At 50.0% G+C, this 20,143-nt stretch overlaps 1 protein-coding gene across 4 annotated transcripts in view; it reads right to left on the bottom strand.

Moving 5' to 3' along the window:
* The window catches only part of FRMPD3 (FERM and PDZ domain containing 3), a 121,017-nt gene extending 101,165 nt beyond the window's left edge, over positions 1 to 19,852 (bottom strand). For 2 of the 4 annotated variants that reach the window (XM_064482906.1, XM_064482907.1), the window contains exon 1: positions 19,681 to 19,852. The gene's annotated coding sequence lies outside the window, so the exon portion shown is untranslated. The remainder of the gene's footprint in view (positions 1 to 19,680) is intronic. The other 2 variants (XM_064482910.1, XM_064482909.1) reach the window with 2 other exon arrangements.
* Positions 19,853 to 20,143: the final 291 nt, after the last annotated feature.

Here is a 20,143-nt window from a genome sequence, read left to right as displayed (position 1 = left end):
GGAAGGAAGCGCCAGCAGACTCGTGTTTGCCCACGGCACCGTTTTGCCCAGGGCTGGCTGGGTCCCCCTACCCGGGGCCCAGACCCATCACACCCAACGAAGCCCATGGCCCATGCAGCCCTTCGTCACTGTGAGCCAAGCTCACCAACCTGCAAACAGCGGCTTGGAGCTGACACGGCGGCAGTGGCCTGTGGGAGGCAGCCAAGGGCTAGCTCAGCAGAAATGACAAACCCTCCTGCTTCAGCCCCTTGTGTGAAGCTAAAATTAACAACTTTCCCAACTGCAAACAAATGCAGTTGCTGAACCTGCATTCCCCTCTCTTGCTTCTGCTGCCCCTGGGCTTCCTGGGCCTCATGGAAGCTCCCTCCTCTCTGCCCGGCCACACCCATAGGGCTGGGCCTTGTGGGCCAGAGCAGCATGAATTTGGGCCTGGCTCAGAGGAGGGTCCCAATAATCTCCACTTCCGGATATTCACATTCTGTGTATCCACACCCCCTGCATTTGGGCTGGACCTTGGGGCTCACTTCTAATGAATAGAATATGGCAGAAGTGATGGGATATAATGTCTAAGATAACGTTATAAAAAGACTGCGGCTTCTGCCTTGGGCTGGCCTGCCCTTGGTCATACACGTGCTCTCTCTCTGATCAATCACCCTGGAAGAAGCAAGTGGCTGTGTTGTGGGTCACCTAATGGAGAGGCCCACAGGCATGGCAAGGAACTGAAACTCTTGAAGTCTGCCAACTGCCACATGAGTGAGTTTGGAGGCAGATCCTTCAGCCACAGTTGAGCCTTCAGATAATACAGCTCTGACCCGCAGCTTGACCGCAACCTCATTAGGGGTCTTGAGCCAGAACTATCCAGCTAAGATGCACCCAGACTCCTGACCCACAGAAACTATAACATGATAAATTTTGTTGTTTCAAATGGCTAAGTTTTGGGATCATTTGTTATATAGCAATAGATAACTAATTCATCATCTTATTTCCCATTCCTTCAAAGCTCTGCTTTATCCCAGGTAACAATGGCCAATGATGGAATGTTTAAGTTTTTTCAACAGCCAGATAAGAAGATACCTTAAAGTATCCTATTCAGTTAAAAATGCTTATCTCTAGATCACCGCTAAAGAATGGTGGAAATTTTAGATGCTGGTAGAAGGCTAACGGAAAAGATTACTGGGGCAGAAGTCCCACACTTACTTTGTATACATTGGGTCCTGAGCCCAGGCGATGCTTGCAGCTTCTCAGAATCCCCAGCTGATCAAATTGTGACCAAAATAACTCAAGGTTCATGGCAATATCCAAACTGTACCTCCTCATACCAGTTTCCTCCTTGGATAATGGTAGCTAAAGTCTAAGCACTTCACATGTTGTACAACACAGGGAATATAGCCAATATTTTATAAAAACTATCAGTGGAGTAGAACCTTTAAAAATTATGAATCACCATATTGTATCCCTGTAAGTTATATACTATTGTACATCAACTATAATTCAAATTTTAAAAAGTCTAAGCACTTCATAACGATTAACTCATTTAATCCTCATAATAACCCCATTCTACCAAGGAGGAAACTGAGGCACAGAGGAGTTAAGTACCCTGTCCAAGTTCAGAGTCAGTAGGCAGCAGAGCTGGGATTTCCCCCAACCCAGAAGCTATCTTCCTGATTTTGTCCTACCTGAAAAGCCTCCATGTTTCTAGTTGGAAACTACTAGGTGTGACACAGAAAGGGTTTTATAGTCAGGTTATCTGGGAAAATCCTGAAGACCCTTCCTCTGACAGTGATCATCTCAGATTCCAAGGAGAAGACTAAGAATCCTCTACCTGAGTGGAAGTGCAGCTCTCAGTTTTGCTAGAGACCAACTCCACGAAGGCAGCAGTCAAGGCTCTGTGCTGTGCACTTCACCCAGCCAAACCCCATCTCCTCCTGAAAGCCTCCCCTGCTTCTTTCTGCCTGTGTGAAGTCGCTGCCTGAGGCACACAGTGTGGACTGTCCCCAAGTCATTCAGTTCTCAGCTCAGACGTCACCTCTGCAGCAGTTCTGTTCCTCTCCATCCCAGCCCCTTGTTTCCTCTCTTCCTGGCACTTATCAGTATGTGTTCCCACTGAAATGCACACTCCACAAGGAAAGAGATCTTGTCTATCCTGTTCACCATTGTGTCCCCAGTGCCTGTAACAGGGCTGGGCACACTGGAGATCCTCGTTGAATATGGGTTGGTTGAATGAAAAAGATGTTTACCTGGAAGTTCCTTGTGTTTCACCTGGAAGTAGCTGACAACAAGTGTCCTAAGGGCAAAGCCCACGCCATAGCTCAGTGTTCCATGGCATGCAGCGTAATCCTGGATATAAGGAAATCCTGAGGCCACGCGTGGAGAGTGAAACTGTTGTGATGTCTTGCCCATGCCTGCTTTTTCACCCCTTTAACCATACTACCCTGACTTACTGGGCTGCAGGGATGGGGAGATGCAGAGTGGGCACAGTGTTTTTGTTGTTTTTTTTTTTAATGTTCTAATCTTGAACTTTCCAAAGGGGTGATCGGGGTGGGGTGGGGGGCTGAGGTGGAAATGGGGAGTTTGGCAGGTTTTCTGCAGTTTCTAGGTAGTGGAGAGAGGCTCTGTGGGGAAGAAGGTACAGCAGAGTCGAAAGGAAGGATGGAAGGGGCTAACCTGAGAGGCAAAAGCTGAAGCCCACATACGTGGGAGAAAAGGAGATCTGGGCCCCAGAGCAGAGGAGGGGGCATCTGTGGTGTCCAAACTGCAAGGTGGTCAGGACATTTTGAGTCTTCAAAGCAAACTCTGGGGAACTCTTGAGTAGGAACGTGGACTATTATGCAGGCCTCAGCAACCTGGTATGGGAGAGGGAGAGGGGGAGGAAAAGCCTGGGGTCTTCATGTCTAAAAATAGAAAGAATTTAGTGAGAGGAGAAAAAAGCCCATTTCCTAACGTTAATGCAGTTAGGCAGCGGAATAAACTGCCTAGCGAGGAGGAGGTTGAGTCACTGGCATTAGAGGCATTCAAACTAGGCGAGATCAGATCCTGGGGGGATTATCAGTACCAGCAAAGCCTTCCAGGCTGCGGGCCTTGGGGGAGGGGTGGGGGTTCCAATGGCTCCACGGAGAGGCCTTTTGCACGGTCAGTCCTCAGAGGCAGCAGCACGTGTGTGCACTCACACATACAGCTCACACTCCTGCACCCCGTGTGCAGGAAAATGACCCGACTGCACCTTGTCTGTTTCACTGATGATGAAAGGGGCTATCTATTGCACTATGGAGATTTTCTCCCTTCTCCCTACTGACAAGTCCTTCCTGTGACCCTGACGCCCCTGCAAAGGTTCAGGTGTACCCTAGGCCTCCTCAATCAGGAAAGATTTAACAACCTCGCAGGTTTACCTTTATGCACACAGGCACGTACATATGTGCATGTGTAGTCTGTGTACTTTCTCTAAATACTCTCTCTCCTCTGCTCCCAACCTGAGCTACTTTCAACAGCTATCAGCTGGACCACTTTGCCTCTGTGTCCCTCTGGTTCCCCGAGGGCATACCCACTGCCTGTGTGGCCCTCAATTCTTCCTAGGTTCTGCTGGCAAAAGGTAGGAGTTGTCTCTGCCTCCGGGGGTGTCTTTGCTACCTCGCCAAGGCCCAGTGATAGCCGGAGAAGTGCCCATTCCTGCTCTGAGAGGGCAGGGAAAATATAGATTCACCTGGGTCCTGCAGAAGAGGCCGTGCTCTTTTCCTTGCCTTGTCCCCACCCCATCTTCTTGTTCCTCCTTCTGGCAGTAGAGAACTCAAAAACCTCCCCAGTCCCACTGAAGGGAAGAGGACAGAACAAGACCCAAATGAAATGGATCAACTAGTAGACTGAGAAACTGAAACTGCGCCAGAGGCCCAGAGAGGGAACAGAGAGCAGCAGGCAGGGAATGAAAGTGGAAAGGCCCCAGCTGAGAAGCCAATGACCACAAATGGCCCTGCAGGGTCCTGGCCCAGCCGAAGCTGCTCTGCTCTGCTCACAGTTGGCTCAGAGCCGAGAGAACTTGGCATCTAGCGGGGCTGGCCAGTGGTAAAACTGGGAGGTAGTGGGAGCTGGTCTCCAGCATCCCCTGGCTTGTTTTCCTCCCCATTTTGAGGCCTTCTCCCAGACTCCCAGCACTTTCGCCCTGTGCCTCCCCACCACAAAACTCCCCCAGCCCTGTCCCATTTCTGTAGAACTTTGAGTGCAGCGAGTCATCTGTGCACTCGCGTGTGAAATGATGGGTCATGGCTGAAAGCTGCATCCTCCAAAGCCGTCATGTGGATGTTCAGAGATTGTATTTGAGGAGGAAAAGAGAAGGATTGTGGTCTGTGGTCAAATACACACTGAAAACCTTAAAGGGATGATAGTATGTTTCTCTACTGTGGGACTTCTCAGAGCTTTTAAAATGCTAGTGTGCACTGTGAAGCTCTAAGGGGGGGGGGGGGGGAGCTAGCATTTCTTAAACTTATTTGGCTACAAAATCTTTTATTTTTCTTTTTTGTAGAGCAGCTTATAGGACTAGTGTTTTATTGAACGTATTTCCCCTCTCAGATACCCTAGTTGCATTTTCACAACAGTCTTTAATACCTACAGCTGAAAGAGTGACTGTGATGATGGGGCAGTAGGTGCCCGTACAGTTAGCACTGGCAGTGATGGTTAGACTGGATCAACCACCAGGCTGTAGGGAGATATTTTTGGCCAGAGGACTCAAGCAGTGTGGCTGTTTCATGTTGCACATTATAGTGATTGTCACCTACTAGTTGGCCTGTTCCTGCCCCATAGAGTCCCAAGTACCTAATATTTACCCTTTTTGTGCTGTGTCTGGGTGACTAGTATGAAGGGAATAGAGGGGAGCCTGTCTCCCCAAGACATGTCTATTTCTCATGTTGACACACTCATGTGGAAGAGCTGTTCCTTCCTGAAGCACTTGACATTCATGACCTTGATCTCCATCGATACCACCAGTCCCCTAAATGCCACTATTTATAGTCCCCTGGGCCTGCTGCTTCAAGAAAGGCCAGCCATGATCCCCTGTCCTCTCTCTGGGCTTTCTCAGATATGTGTGGAAACCAAGCATTTCTTTATAGTGCACAGAACTGGGGAAATGGAGAGAACTCTCAGGCTATGCCTGGTCACACTGCTCCTCTGCTAGCCTAATAAGTGGCCTGACCAGACCCGTCTCACGAGGAACCTCCACTAGCTCCTGTTGAAAGAACTGAGATGCTTGCAGCCTGGCGAGCTGAGGGGTGGACAGCAAGCCGCTCTTTTGAAGAAGGTGACTTAGTCCTGGTGATGGCTGGTTACCTGAGAACAAGATGTTCTAAGAACACTCCAAAGGTGAGCACTGTGTGATATTAGGCTGTGCATAAAAGTGCTGTGTCCACGGTACTCTGAGCACCCAGGAGGACTGTGTTCAGTTCTGGACAGGACCCCTAAGAGGCACCCTCACAAACTGGAGTGTTACCAAAGAATGGTGACTAAGATGCTATCAGGCCAATGGGCTAAGGCCTCTTCTAGGTCCTGGACCACTGTTGAAAGTTATGCACCCAGAGAGTAAGACACGTAGACATGCTTAGCCAAGATTTTACATACGGTTCCAGAAGGTACATGAACCTCCAGGTGAAGAAGCTCAGCTGTGGAACCAGACCACAAAAGGAATCACTGAGCAAACTGGGTAGATTTGAACTCAAGTCCCCCTAAAACTGAGTTCCCCTGAGAGTTTATTATTAACCTCTCTATCCAAACTTTATTCCCTTTCTTGTTCCCCTGACACCATTCCCCTCAGGACTGAGAAGTATCAAAGAAAACGGGGGACTGAAACCAAGCAGGACCCTGTGGGGCCCTCCCAGGTACAAAAGCCCCTCTGTGTCCCCCACTTCTTCTTTGTAGAAAAAGGTTTAGTCTCCTAGACCTTCCCTGAGTTCCAAAGAGTAGGCACAAACAGTTACTAATTAAGGAAGTGAGGGAGTGCAGAAACAAAGGAAAAGCAGTTAATTAACAAAAGTAATAATAATAGTTCAGGACAAAACAGAATCCTAGTTCCTCCTCAGGAAATATACATAACAATCTGATGCATATCTTTGAGTTGTTCTGTAGAAACTAAGACACCTCCCACTTCCCCAGGATGATGACTACCTCCTGACCACAAGACTGGTTGAAACCAGACTGTGGATTAGAACTCCTGAACCACCACCCTGCTACCTCCCACCAACCATTCGGAAGAAAGTCATGCACCCTGCAGCCCTCGCCCCAAATGTTGCCTTTAAGAACCTTTCCCTAAAAGCCAATGGGGAGTTTGGGTCTTTTGAGTATGAGCTGCCCAGTCTCCTTGCTGTGTGCCCTGCACATAAACACTGTAACTTCCTTCGCCACAACCCGGTATCAGTAGATTAACTTTGCTGCACAGCAGGTGAGCAGACCCAAGTTCGATTCAGTAACAGATTTAGCCAAAAAAGTAAAGTAAAATAAAAGTCAGAAGACAGACAGACTTGAGGAAACATGATAGTTATATTCAGATATTTTAAAGGGACTTTCAGGAAGAAGAGGAAGGAAAGAAGTTACTTAAAGACTGCTTGAAAAAAGATATTGAAAGCTCAATATCAAAAAATGTTCTAGACTTGTTCAACAATGGAATGGGCTACCTTAGGAAGCTCTGCCGATGAAAGTGAAAAATGTGAAAGGGAGATTGAACTAGATGATCTTGCAGGACCATCTTCCCAACCTCACATTCCCTCCCACCCTGTGTTTCTCTGTCAGTGAGAACCATACTAGTTTATCACAGACCAGAGTCACAGTCTTGCTGACAAACCAACCCCAAAAGGCAAGAGCAGGTGGTTGGTGGCCCGAGCTCTGAACTGCCTGACCCCCTTAGTCCTCCACTCCCACCTAACATCCTGTATCTCACTAGCCCCCTTACTCTGGCTCTCAAGGGTTGCTAGGCACCAGCTAGTTGATCTGATAAACTAATCTGCGTTAATGGGATCATGAATGCTAATGAATTAATGTGCTCCTTTCCCAAGTGACATATTTGCATTTTAACAGTGGTCTTCAGAAGATAATGCCTTAGCTCAAAGGAGTGATTAATGTTGAAATTTCGCCTGTTTGCCAGTCTCTCGTAAAGGAGATATTTTTGTAAAGGGAATCTTTTTCCACCATTCATATCACACCATCTGCTGGAAGACAGAAAAGCATGGCCCTGCCCTTGAGGGGTTTACAGTTTATAAAGTTGGAGAATTACAATAGCTGACATTTATTGAGCTTCTACCGAAGTGTCAGGCCCTGTGCTAAGTGCTATATAAATATTATCTTTGAATCCTCACAACAGCCTTCTGATGTAAGTACAGATTTTTCCAGGGAAAGAGGCTGAGCCTCAGAGAGGTGAAGTTACTTAGTACCATATTTCACTGACTCTAGATATTAGAGGCAACATTTTCTTAGGTTTCCCTGAGGAAGAAAAGATGCTGCCAACTAGACTACAGTGCACCACAGATTGCAAGAAGCCTTTCTGTTTCAGAAAGATTATCATTGTGTCTTTGAAACCATGACATACAGCAAGTGGGACGGCCAGCTCTACGGTAGATAATCTGTCTAATGCTGTTCATGGAACCCGGATGGGAACTAGCTGGACAACACCTTGGTATGTTAATATAACAGCAAGCACATAATATTTTAATACAAAAAGATTACACAAGGGCTGAGAAGGTTGCATACTGAGTCTGAGGTCAGTGGGAGCATGTGTTGATGGGGTCACGAACCTCAGTGGTGGAGAGAAACAGACAGGATTCAAGGCAGAGGGGCTAGAATGCAGCAGGGCCTGGGGCTGAGGCGGGGGAGAGGGTAGGTAGCAAATAACTTACTGTCAGACATCCTTACACGAGGGAAGTTGGTTTTTGAGGGTATGGTACTCTGGCTGGCTTGGCTCAAGGGAAGGGGTTAATTGGGGAAACCTGGAGATATACCTTAGTGAGATGGCACAGGAAAGGAACGTCAACTGTCAGATGGTCTTTGAAGGCCAGGATGAGAGATTTCAATTTGATATGGTGGACAAAGTTGGCAATTATTGATTCTTGCAAGTTAAGGTCAACATGTTGGGAAAAGCTCATTCTGACCACCGGGATGAATTAAAGTTCTCACCTCAAAGGCAGGGGCTTCCTGGAGGGGACCAAAACAGCACTGCACAAGGGACTTGTGTCATCAGAGGCAGCAGAGTTCCAGGGTGCTCCGAACCCTGACCTCTCAGCTCTCTCTCTCTGGATGTGCATCCCCTCTCTTCGGCTGCAGTCCTCCCCCTAGAAGAGGAAGTAGCAGTGCCATGGCTGCCCAAGTATGTGCTCCTCTCTCCTGGGCAATGGGTGGAGGGTACAGACTGGATGACGTACAGTTCAGCCCCCCTCCAACCGCTAACTAGGGTTTATTGAGCTCCTGTGATGTGCCCGTGCGTCCAGTACTGCCCTACACGGTGCGTGGATCAAAGAGACCCGGGAAGAGTTCACTCCCTGGCTGAGAAGAAAGGAAGTCGAAGCAACATGAGATGATGTAATCACATGCTAGCTGGTGGATGAAAAATAGTCTGGGTTCCAAAATGGGAGAGGGGGAACTGTGGGTGACAATTTATTTTCCTGTATTTGCAAAGTTTTCCACTATGTATAGGTATTACTTTTATAATTGGAGAAAATTTATAATTAAAACAAGGAGGGCAACCAATTAGGATGGAAGTGATCAGGAAAGGCTTCACAGCAGAGGCTGGACCTGAGCTGGTTAGTTAGAGGATGCAACGGAAGCATTTTCAGAGGTGGAACATTGGGTGGGGGGTGCACTGCAGGCTCGGAGGACAGCAGGACGATGAGTACGCAGAGAAGAGTAAGCTGTGAGCGGGGTACAGCAGGGCAGGGAGCATAAGGAGACTAGTGGAGCTTCGGGGTCAGGAAGGAATAGGTCAGAGGGAATATATATTTATATGGTGAAGCTCAGCTGTTGTGGAAGGCAGGCCTTGGATACTAGGGAGAGGAGTTTCTATTTGACATCGTAAGCAAAAGGGAGCTATTATAGGCTCTTGAGCAGGGAAGTGACATGATGAAAGATGTTTTAAGGGGACTCCTTTGGCAGCAGCATTGAAGGATCACTTGGCGGGAAGGGGGAGGCAGCAGGCAGAGAGACCAGTCAGGAGGCTGCTGCAGTCATCCGGGCGTGAGGTAGGGAGACTGTGGGCTATGATGGTGGCAGTGGTAATGGTCAAGAAGGCATGGATTCATGAGGCACCTGTGAGAGATGAACTGCCAAGACACGATGGTGACTGATGGGAGTGGAGACGGGGAGTGACTAATTCCAAGGCTCAGCTCATGGGCTATTGAGAGTGATGGTGTCACTAAAAGAGGCAGAGAGCCAGGGAAGGGCTCTGGGCTGGGGATCAGAATGGAGGGAAAGGTGGGACAGGAGATTCTGAGTCTGGCTTTAACTGTGATGAATCTAAAGTGATGGTAAACTCCAAAGAGAAAATGTCCTTACAGGTAATAATGAAATGGAACTGGAGCTTAGGTTAAAGGCCAGGCTTTATCATTTCCTGCAATCACCCAGAATTCCAAAGCAGGACAAGCTGTATTTAGGCTGAGTGTGGAAACCACTGGAGAGGGGTAAAAAAAAAGGAAAAAGACCCAACAGCCAATTCTGATTTCAACTTTGCAGGTAACAGACACTAAACTGTGGCAATAGTAGGCTGGTGGGTCTGTTTAAACACACCCCACATTTTCTCTGTCAGTGAGTGATTTCCCTACATATTAGAAAGATTACAACTCAACTCTAGGTGACGAGATGAATACGGAACAATACTTGCTTTATTAATCATATCTGCATCTCTGTGATTTCACCGATGGTGGCAACAGAGCCAGTGCGACACATAGCTCCCTCGGCAGCCCTGTCAGTGGGCTGGCTTTCAGAGTCCCAGCCCAGAAACGCAAGATCCAGACCCCTGGCCTTCTTGATACAGAATCGGAGGCAAGTCCCAATTAAAAAATAATCTGGATACCTCAGTTTTCCCCTGTGTCAACTGGAAATGCAGCTATAACTGACTTGCTTGGGTCTGGGTTAGAAGTGGGAAGATAAAAAGAACAATTACTGATAGGTAAAATGTATAGATGAAAGACAAAATTTGGGAGAGAAATACTGCATGCAGATTGCAGCAGGATTTCCAAAATGAGAGGTCTTGACACTTACCTGGTTGACTCCTAAGCCAGGTGTAACCACCATGCCCTCTTTTCCGCTTTCAGTGGGCTTTTCCCTGTCCCACATGGAAAGGGACAATGGGTAATGGGACAAGTGCCCTTGTCAGCGACTTGCACTCCCTCTTCCCGATCCCCCACTTCCTTAAACACCTTCCACTGAGACACCTGCCCACGTCTCAGCCACCCTCCTTCCAAGCACCACCCCTACCTCAAACCAGCAACCAGAAGACTGATCAGAAATCAGAACAGAAATTCCCAGCAGGGAAATGCTGGCGACCACTGGCAGACAGACTATGCAACGTGTGTGTGCGCGCGTGCGTGTGTTCATCCACCAGTCTAGCCATCCTCTCCTCTGTTTTCCCAGTGGGTTTGGATGAGAGCAAAGCGAGGCCTGTTTGGGTGGTCCTGCCCCCAGAGTTGAGTTCCCTTGGTAGTTAGGAGCCCACAGCCTGGGCAGACACTCTCCACTCATTCATCTTCCGAAGGCATCATTCCCTCTCACAAGGACCAATAAGAGGAAGGGGGGACTAAAATCTCACAAATTTTCCTTTATCTGCAGTTCTCTATTCCTCTCCAACCCAGAGATGGGGGACTTGGCCCAGGCACCTACCCGGGGGTGAAATTCAGTGGGCTGGGCAGGGTAGGGAGAGCTAGTAGGGGAAGCAAACAAGCAGGCAGAGGCCGCGACCATCACCCTCCCACCCACCTGTGGGCTCCTCGCTTATTTCTCTCATACCAGCTGTAACAACAGGGCTCCAGCTGGTAGGAAAGTGCTGCGGTAGCTCTTGCCATGCCCTGGCACAGGTGTGACCTCTACTGGGGTGATCCCAAGGGCTGAGAGGAGTTTTCAAACTGACTCTACCAGGGCGGTTGAAAGGTGTCTCCGCTTTGACAGATCTTGGGAGCTTGAAACAGACAGCCCCTGCCTCCAGCCTCCCTGTTGGGGGTTTGGGACTCATTTCTCCATCTCAGCTGTCATCTCAACTGGATCCTGCAGCCAGACTCCCTGGCTTACTCCTTCAGGTCCCGGCATGGAAGACCCGGGGGTGCAAATCTACTTTACTCTTGAAAGTTAACTGATCAACACATTGTTGTCTTAACTCCAGTGAAATCCTGCCCGTGAAGGCCCTGAGGCACGGGGCAAAAAGAATGAGTAAATACTGAATCTACTCGGTGGTTTACTAGCCACGCCATTGCCTTCAATGCCTTTTGGACCTGACCCTCCTCTCTCTGCTCACCGCCCCCACCCTCATTACCTCTCTCTTGGGTTGCTGTAGTATTTTACAAGCTGGTCGCAATCCCTCCTTATTCCAGTTGAGTCGGCTTCCTATGGCAGGGATAACCACCCTAAAACACTTTGAGTTAACCAGCCAACAGCCCTCTAGGGCCTCCTCAAGTCCCAGCTCCTCATGCCGACATCAAAGGCCCTCCAAATCTGGGGACCTCTTCCCCCACTGCACTTCTACACCCACCCTCTCCTCTAGTAAGACCTCCTCGCTCTTCCTTAATCACACCATGACCATCTCCACCTCCAGCCTTTTCCCTAACCATGCCTCCGCCTTGGAAGCCTGCTCCTTTTTTGGCCAACAATCTCAGTCTCAGACATTATTTGCAACCGAACTCACGTTCGAGCTCCTCTGGGAAGCCTTATCCCACCATGCCAGCCCACACTGCTTGCTCTCTCTGTGCCCTGAACCCCTGCAGTACTTACTGTTTAGAACACATAGTGTGGTATGTAATTGTTTCCCAACTTGTACTTTCCTTAGTTGCCTCATATGAATAAGTATGATCTTCCTGCTAAATTATGAATTTCTAAAGAGCAGGCCCTTGGCTGTCTCCTTCTCACCATCACATAGGGCTATACCCAGGAGCGCTAAGAGACTCCTGTGCTCTTGCCTTAGCTCTGAAACGAAGGAAGGATGAGATGAATGAAGGCCCTCTGAGGATCTTCTCTGTTCATTCCCTCCACGTTCTCAAAAGTGGTCGAGGAGCTGAGGCTGCCCAGAGAGGCCTCACCAGCCAATCAGTTGTTGGCTCTCTAGTTTTCCATAGCTCCAACCTCCTAAGGCTTTCAGAGTGATCAATAATGCTGCTTAAGGGATCAATCTGAGACACAATGGGCTGCAGGGGCCAGCGTTTGATTAACTCGAGAGAATAAATGTATGCTGGAAGAGACAGAGCAGGGAGGGAGGAGCAGAAGAGAAAGCAGGAAGAAAGATGAGCTGGGGAGAGGTGGAGGGAGAGGTTTTATGAATGAGGATCAAATCGGATGGAGCTGAGAGCAGTTTCCAACTGATCTGATTCAACAGCTGAAGCATGTTCTTACTGAGGCAACCACATAATTTGAGGGCTTTCTCAGAGCCCAGGGAATCGCCCGGGGCTGCTGGGCAACCTTTGACCTTGGCAGGATCACTGCTGCCCGAGAGCACGAGGGCATAAGAGGCTGCAGGCTCAATATTGAAAGGAGATGTGGGTATGGAATGGAGACTTTGGGGGACCTTAAGGAAGGACGTGGGTCTGGAGCTATGTTCACTGGCTGAGTCTACAGAAATCCTAAGCCCTGGCATCCTTTGTCCCTCCACCCAAGACTGGTGACTGAAAGCCATGATGAGATGGGACAGTTGGCTGATCTGCCAGGGCAACATCAGCATTATCTTTTCTCTATCCACTGGTGTACATATTACTCCTCCTCCCAAGGCTTAGGGCCTGGGAATTTAATTATTTGGCAGTTAACCAAAAATAAGGAGTCTCTTTCTGATTTTGTTCTGGAGGGCCCAAATTTCTAGCTGTACCACTAATCAAAATTCTTCTGGGAAAGACAGTGTTATCAGGAAAAAACAGAGCAGATGGCTTATTACTGTGAGAAAGTTCCTCCTTTCATCTAACCATGATTCCTGCTGCTCTCATTAAAGACCTATCCTTCAGATATGATATGATGGTATTATTACTATCCACATCACACAGGCTCAAAGCCTCAGAATCATCTTTGACTCTTTTTCCTTTCTCATCCCACTCATCCACTTGGTAGGTAAATCAGGTTTCTTCTAACCCCCAAAACCCATCCATCCACCTCCTTCTTTCTATCCCCAGCCAGCTACTCTAACAGCCTCCTGACTGGTCTTCGTGCCTCCCAGATAGCCCCCTTTTAATCAATCTGCCAAGGGGGAAAAATGAGCCTGAAGCTAATCAAGCCTAGAGATAACTTCCACTTACAAGAGATACAGGAGATAGTGGAACAAGCTAAATGACAACAAGGGGGAGGAAGCCAAGAGACCAGAACATGGGATGGTGTACAGAGCAACTAACATGACTTTGCTAATGAGTCAAAGAGAGGGGACTGTCAAAAGGACCTTGAGAGACATAATGACAAAATGTAATGTGTGGAGCTTTTAGGGAATCTTGATTCTAACAAGCCAACTGGAAAATGTGTTTTGAGATGGTTGAGGACATTTGTGTGTGGACTGGGTAATGGGTGATACAAAAGCAGTATTTTTACTTTCATTAGATGTGTTAATGGTACTATGGATATGATGAAATGCCCATTTTTTTCAAAGATATGTAGAGAAGTATTAGGGGTGAAATTACATGATTGATGTTTAAGATTTATTTAAAAATACTTCAGCAAAGAAAAAAATGGATAAATGAAGCAAAGTTAATGTGGATAACATATATGGAGTTATTGTACTCTTTTCTCTATTGTTTTGGAGAAATGTTCATAATAAAGGACAAAAGCAATAGTCATCCACTATATCGCAGACCAGACTCCCTTCTTAGCTTTATCTTCCACTCCTACCTCATTTCTCTAGGACACCTGCCTTATGTCCTTGCTCAAGTGATTCCTGCCTGAACTTCCTCCTTTCACTTATTAATTCATTTGTTTACTCAACAAATATCTAGTAAGGACCTCTTATATGCACTAGGCTGGCTAAATGCAAATGACCAAGACTGAGGAAGACAAGGGTCCTCCTTCATTTTGTATCCTTCCTAGCAACGAGCACAGCACCTGGCACATAATAGATGCTCAATAAATGTTTATGGAACTGATATATGGGGGGATGTGATAGAATTCCTGTCTACTATGAACTAGTATCCAATCCACCCCAAGAAATGCTTATTGAGCACCACCTTTTATGTGTCAGGCATTGTGTGCTATGGGGATAAAAAGAGAGATGAAAAACACCAGGCTCTTTCCTTCATTGAACTTAAAATGGAGATGAGATATAGACATATAAGACGTCATTTTGCATTTGAAGAATATATGAATTAATGATTCAACAATAACAGTGGGGTATATCAGTGACATACTTCCCAAATGTATTTTAGAGACAGTAAGTGCTGGAGGAGTTCAGAGGAAGGAGAAAGATGCCTTCAGTCTAGAATGATCAGAGAAGACTTTACAGACGAGGTGAATTTGAATGTGAGTTGAAGGACAAGTGTAGTGATATTGGATAGGAGCAGAGTACAGGCAGAGAGGAGAGGGTGCTCCTGCTGAGTGGGAGGGCATGTACAAGAGCACAGATGCAATTAAAAAACGTACAAAAGACATTTTTTTAGGAGACCCTGAGGAAAGAAATCTGGCCAGAGTAGAGAGTCCATATAGGGCTGTGTTTCTCAAGTAGATCATCAACATCAATATCACTTGAGGGAATCTGTTGAAGTGCATATTACTGGACTTGGCTCCAGACCTACCAAAGCAGAAGCTCAGATGGTGGGATCCAGGAATCTGCATTTTAGCAAGTTTCCCCAAATAATTTGGAGACACATTAACATTTGAGAATCCATGATGTGGTCCAAGAGTGGGAAATAAGTTTGGAAGAATACACACTCAAGAAGAGCCTTGAATACCAGGCTAAGGAAGCTGAAATTTATCCCACGGGTATCACCACCTCAAAGATGTTGATCATACATGTCATGAATAAAGGATATTTAGGAATATTAATCTGGCAGTGTGTATTATGGACCAAAAAGGAGACTAGTGCAGTGTAGACACCAGGTGGTGGTAGAGGGTGAGGTGGACCAAGGTAGAGTCAGATGATTCTGAGCTTTCTAGTCTGGAAGACTAGAAAGCTGGTGTAACAGAGAGGTCAAAAGAGTAAGGCATCTCTGATAGATAATGGGATGAGTTGGTGAATGTTGAGTCTGACGTGATGGCAGACTATCCAAGGGGAAATGAAATGTCCAGCAAGAAGGTGGGAACAGAGGACTGAAATATAGGACAGGGGTTAAGTTTGGGCTAGGGAAGTGGGAATAGCCAGGAGAAGCATGAGAGGGGAAACCATGATGCACGGCTGCACGTCCTTGCCAACAGAGGAGGTAGAAACAGAGGAAGAGGACACCCAGATCTGAGGGGTAGGAGGAGTCACTAGCAAAACAGGGAATAAAGGGAGGAGTCACTGAGGTGGAAGGAGACCCTTCCACTTCTGCAAACCAAGCAGTCTTCAAAAAGCTCGGGGTGGCTGGCAGTGTGGCTAATGCCAAAGTGAAGTTGAGGTTCAGAAAAGGTCACTGGCCAGGGCATGCATACAGAGAAACTCGCTCATTTCACGTTCATCACCGCAAACACAAACAGGCATGCTGGCTCCTACAGACAACAGGCAGCACCCCCCTCCTTCACCTCCCCCTGTCCCGTGTCATACCCACACTCTTGATTTCCACGCTCCTTTTCTAACTGCCCAGGGGAGTTGGCACTAGCGTGCCCCTGGGCTCATAATGTTCCATTGTAAGGATGCTGCCCTCAGAAAGGGGGACGCTGCCTGTTGTGGGTGGGAAATAATACAGAATCCCAAGACCCCTGCCCTCTCCTTACCAACTCAGGCGAGGCGGGGACTGGAAAGGAGGGAAGACGGTGAGCTTCCCTCCCTTGATCCCTCCCCTCCCCTCCCCTCTGCCCCTAGCCTTAGGCTTTCTCAGCAGGGCCGCAAGGTCCAGCCCATTTTGAGAGTCCTTCGTTTTGGCTGCTGCTAACACAACAGAATGTTTTCCTTTTTGAATTTATTGTAGGAAGGAAAACAGAAGTCCTTGAGAGAAGAGCCAGAACAGAGTTTTCTGCTGCGAATGCTAATAGCCTGGACCTCAGCTGAAGCTAACTTGGGTGTGGCTTCCTCCCAGGGGCCGGTTCAACTTGAGGGTCTTCACCCCTTATTGATGAGGACCCTCACAGCCCCCCTAAAAGTGATTTCTACTGCCTTTGTAAAAGCAGAAACCCCTAGAAGCCGAGTTTGTCATCGTGAGCTTCATTTCCTACAGTTTGCTCCAGGTGTACGTGTATATGTGTGTATCTACATGAATGTGTATGCAAGTATGCTTGCGTGTGTGTGTCAGTTTGTAGGTACCGTGTGCAATTTGTGTGTATGTGTTTTGTGGCTTCAGCTAGCTAGAGGCTCCAAAAGAACAGGGATCTTCTTCCATTGCATTGGACATGCCCTCTCAGGGTGCCTTGTCCAGTGCTGGCTGCGGAGCCGTTATTTCTGCAGAGTTGAGGTGGGTGGGTTCAGAGTGCTTCTGCTGTCCTGCATCCACCGTGCTCCCTCCAAGGTCTGAGGGGGAGACTACTGTGGTGGGGCGATGCTGGACCAATGCTTCTCCTCCGCTCATGCCTCCCCAAATCCCCCTGTAGTCACCTCCACCCCCACCCCCCCACCCGGGCCCCCTCCTGTCTCACCCAGCTTGCTGCTGTTATCAGCAATCCCAGGACTTTCTTTTTGCACTTTTTCAACCTACTACTGCTCCCAAAGGACCTCATTGGTGGCAAAATCCCCCATCAGACCACACAGCTCACTTCCCAAGACCCTGGGACTGCATCATTCACCAGAGAGAGGTCCCCAGACTCATTCAAAATGGGGCCTGCAGCCTCCTAGGAGTCCTCAGCCCCCTCACCCAGGGAGGCAGAAACTCCACTGCATTTTCCAATGCCACAGCACCAACAGCATCACTAGCTGGTGCTTATGGGGGCACTTGCTGGCTTTGGGCAGCTAGCCCAGCCAGTCCACAGGGTGCCTCAGATCTGGGAGATGCTGAAAGCCAGGAACCTGGGGCACCTGCCCCCCTATTTTGGCCGGTCTCTTCTCTCTGCTGGCCATTAGCTCACAACTGTAAGGCAATTGTAGAGGTAGGAGTTGGTGGGAGAGAGAGGAGGATCCCTCCACACACAGCAAGGAGTGTTTCTCTCCTACTTGGCTCATATCTCCTCCCTTCTCAGAATCCTGCAGTGGCTCCCAATTGCCTCTCACATCAATTTAAACCTTTTCTCTGTGGGCCTCCAAGTCCTCCATAATTACATCCCACCTTCCCACAGCCCCACTCCTACACAGGCATCACGCATAACTTGGGGCCAGACAGAGACAGGCGACACCATCCACAGTTGCTCCTGCCTGGGTCCTGCCACAGGTGCCTGGAAGCCCCACCAATGGGGCCGCTCCTCGGCCTCCTTTGAAAATGCAAATGTTACCTGAATGGTGAAGGCAGCAAACCATCATCAGTTATTGTCTGAGCTGGGAGCAAGGCCCCACCTAAACGTCCACGGGAGTGGGGGAGGGGACCCAGAGGCGCCTAGAGCAGCCGACGGGAGGGGTGTAGGGAAGGGGCTCTGGCGTCGAAGCCATCACTATTTAACCAAGGGCTACGGTCTGACTTGGCGTCTCTACTCAAACCAGTCAAACCTACTAGTCCTCCACCCCACAAACTTGCTTCCCCCTCCACGCACACATTATATCTTATTTCACCTCAGGGGTACCCTCACACCAAGCTGCTGAGATTGAGTTGCTTCTCTCACATGAAAAAAAAAAAAAAAAGCTACGAAATTAGGTAGGAGCTGGCACGTCTGCTTGGGCATGGCAAAGTCTTGTTGAGGTCTCCCGGGAGAAAGCTGAGAGCCTTTCGCTCAGGGGAAATAGCAAAGGCTTCCTGGAAAGCCTCTCTCAGCTCCTGGGAATCTGGTAACTGGGTTCCCCGGGTTTCTCCTGCAGTGAATTTGCCGGGCAGGGAAGGGGAGGGTGGGGCAAGGTCCCCCAGCCGAGGGCCTCAGTGACTGAATTGCCACCCCCCCCCCCATCTTCTAGGCCAAAGTGCGTGCATTTTACCCTAAGACTTCCAGCGGGGAAAACTCACTTGGGGCTTCTTTCTGAGTCAGCAGAGTCCTTTAACCTCCACCCCAAGAAGGGCGCCCCCAAGGGAGCCTTGCTCTTAGAGCAGTTTCTCCAATGGGCAGGAGTCCAGAGACTGCCCCGCCCTCCGCAAGAACTGCAGGCTGCTGAGACCACCCGGTGGATTCCAGGGCTCTGCAGCTGGACTAAGATGCCAAGGGGGAGAGGGCAGGCCCGGCAGAATTCAGCGTGCATGGTGATCAAGGGCTCTTTGGTGGCAGCTGCGAGGGTGGGGATGCCACCTGCTTCTAATGAAAGGTGTCAAGCCTTCTTGCCCCTGCAGTGGTTTCAGTCTGTGTATGGGTGTGTGTGCAAGAGAGGCCCAGGAGCTCGGGGGATAGGCACGACTACAAGAGTTGGGGACGCTTTGGGCCAGAATGGAGTTCTTAAGGGCCCTGGTGAAGGGTCTACAGTAGCCTGGGGTAGGGATTGGCTGTGTCTGTGTGTTGGGGGGGGGGGGGTCAGCAGGTACTGGATCTGCAGTAATGTGCTGCTGTCTTGCAGTTTCTCAGTGATACTCTGAGACAACACACTCACATATATACTCTACAAGCTCCAAAGCAGCAGGCTGGGGAGTAGTGGAGTGAGTGAGTATGTATATGAGTGTGTGTCTGTGTGTGTGTGTGTGTGTGCATGTTTTAGCGGTGCTCGGGAGAGGGTGTATGTAGCTGTATGTGTTTGGGTGACTGTTTTATTAGCATCCTGGTGGGAGAAGGGCAACTGTAGCTCTGTGTGTGTGTGTGTGTGTGTGTGTGTGTGTTTTGTCTTTGGAGGGTGGTGACTGTGTAAGCTGAGCGCCGGGTATATGGTGCGGTTGTGTGTGCGTGTGTGTGCGTCCGTGGCCGCGTGTGAACATGGCCCCGGGAACCACGCACATGCTTCAGACAGCTGTTTCTGGCAGCCCCGGGGCTCGGGCTTCTTGGGGCACCCCGGCTAAGTGGCCACCTCCCAGCAGCCAGGCCCCGCGTCTCGCCGGCTTCCTAACTGTGCCCACGGCCCCGGCGCGCACACAAAGGCTCCATAATGAACGCGCCGCACTCCCATGCTCTCGGCTCCTCACCCCGCATCCCTGGCGGCGGCGGCCGAGGCAAGCCCGCCAAGCTGGCGACTCACCGGGGCAGCGGGCACGCCGCCGGCCGCTCCCCCCGCCCGCCCAAACTCCGGGCGGCCCGCCGCTCGGCGCCCCCAGCCCTGGCCCCGGCTCCCGGGGGCGCCCAAGTGCCCGTCGTCCCCGAGCCGGCACGCTCCCGCCACGACTCACCCCCGGCCGGGCTGAGCCTGCGGGCGCGCCCCCCTGAAGGCTGCGCGCCTCTTACCTTCCTCCTCTGCCTCCTCTTCCTCCTCCTGCTCTTCGGTGGCGCGGCGAAGGCGGCGGCGGCGGCGGCGCAGCGGCGGCGGCGGGACTAGGGTGCCCGTGTCCCCGAGCCCGGCACGGGCGTGGGGCTCAGTGGCGCCGGGCGGCGGGGTGGGCGAAGGTTGGCGGGGCGGCAGCAGCTGGCCCGGGACGCGGGGAGCTGGCGCGCAGGCGGCGGGCTGCGGGCAGGCTGGCCGCGGCGCGCGCGGGCTCCTCGGGCGGGCTCCATGGCTGCGCCGCGGGCGGCACCATCGCCGTGGCTCGCTCGTCTCTCGCTCGCTCCAGGAGTGCGGCAGGCGGCGAGGTGACGGATGGCGGCGAGGCGGCCGGACGGCCGAGGAAGGGAGGGGAGAGGGGGCGGGGGAGGGAAGGGGAGAGGGGGAGGAAAGAGGGGCGTACTGAACGAGGGGCCTCTCCTGCGCCTC

Source organism: Camelus dromedarius, chromosome X (assembly GCF_036321535.1).
Source record: "Camelus dromedarius isolate mCamDro1 chromosome X, mCamDro1.pat, whole genome shotgun sequence".
Classification (NCBI taxonomy): domain Eukaryota; kingdom Metazoa; phylum Chordata; class Mammalia; order Artiodactyla; family Camelidae; genus Camelus; species Camelus dromedarius.
This window is presented reverse-complemented; position numbering and strand designations above follow the sequence as displayed.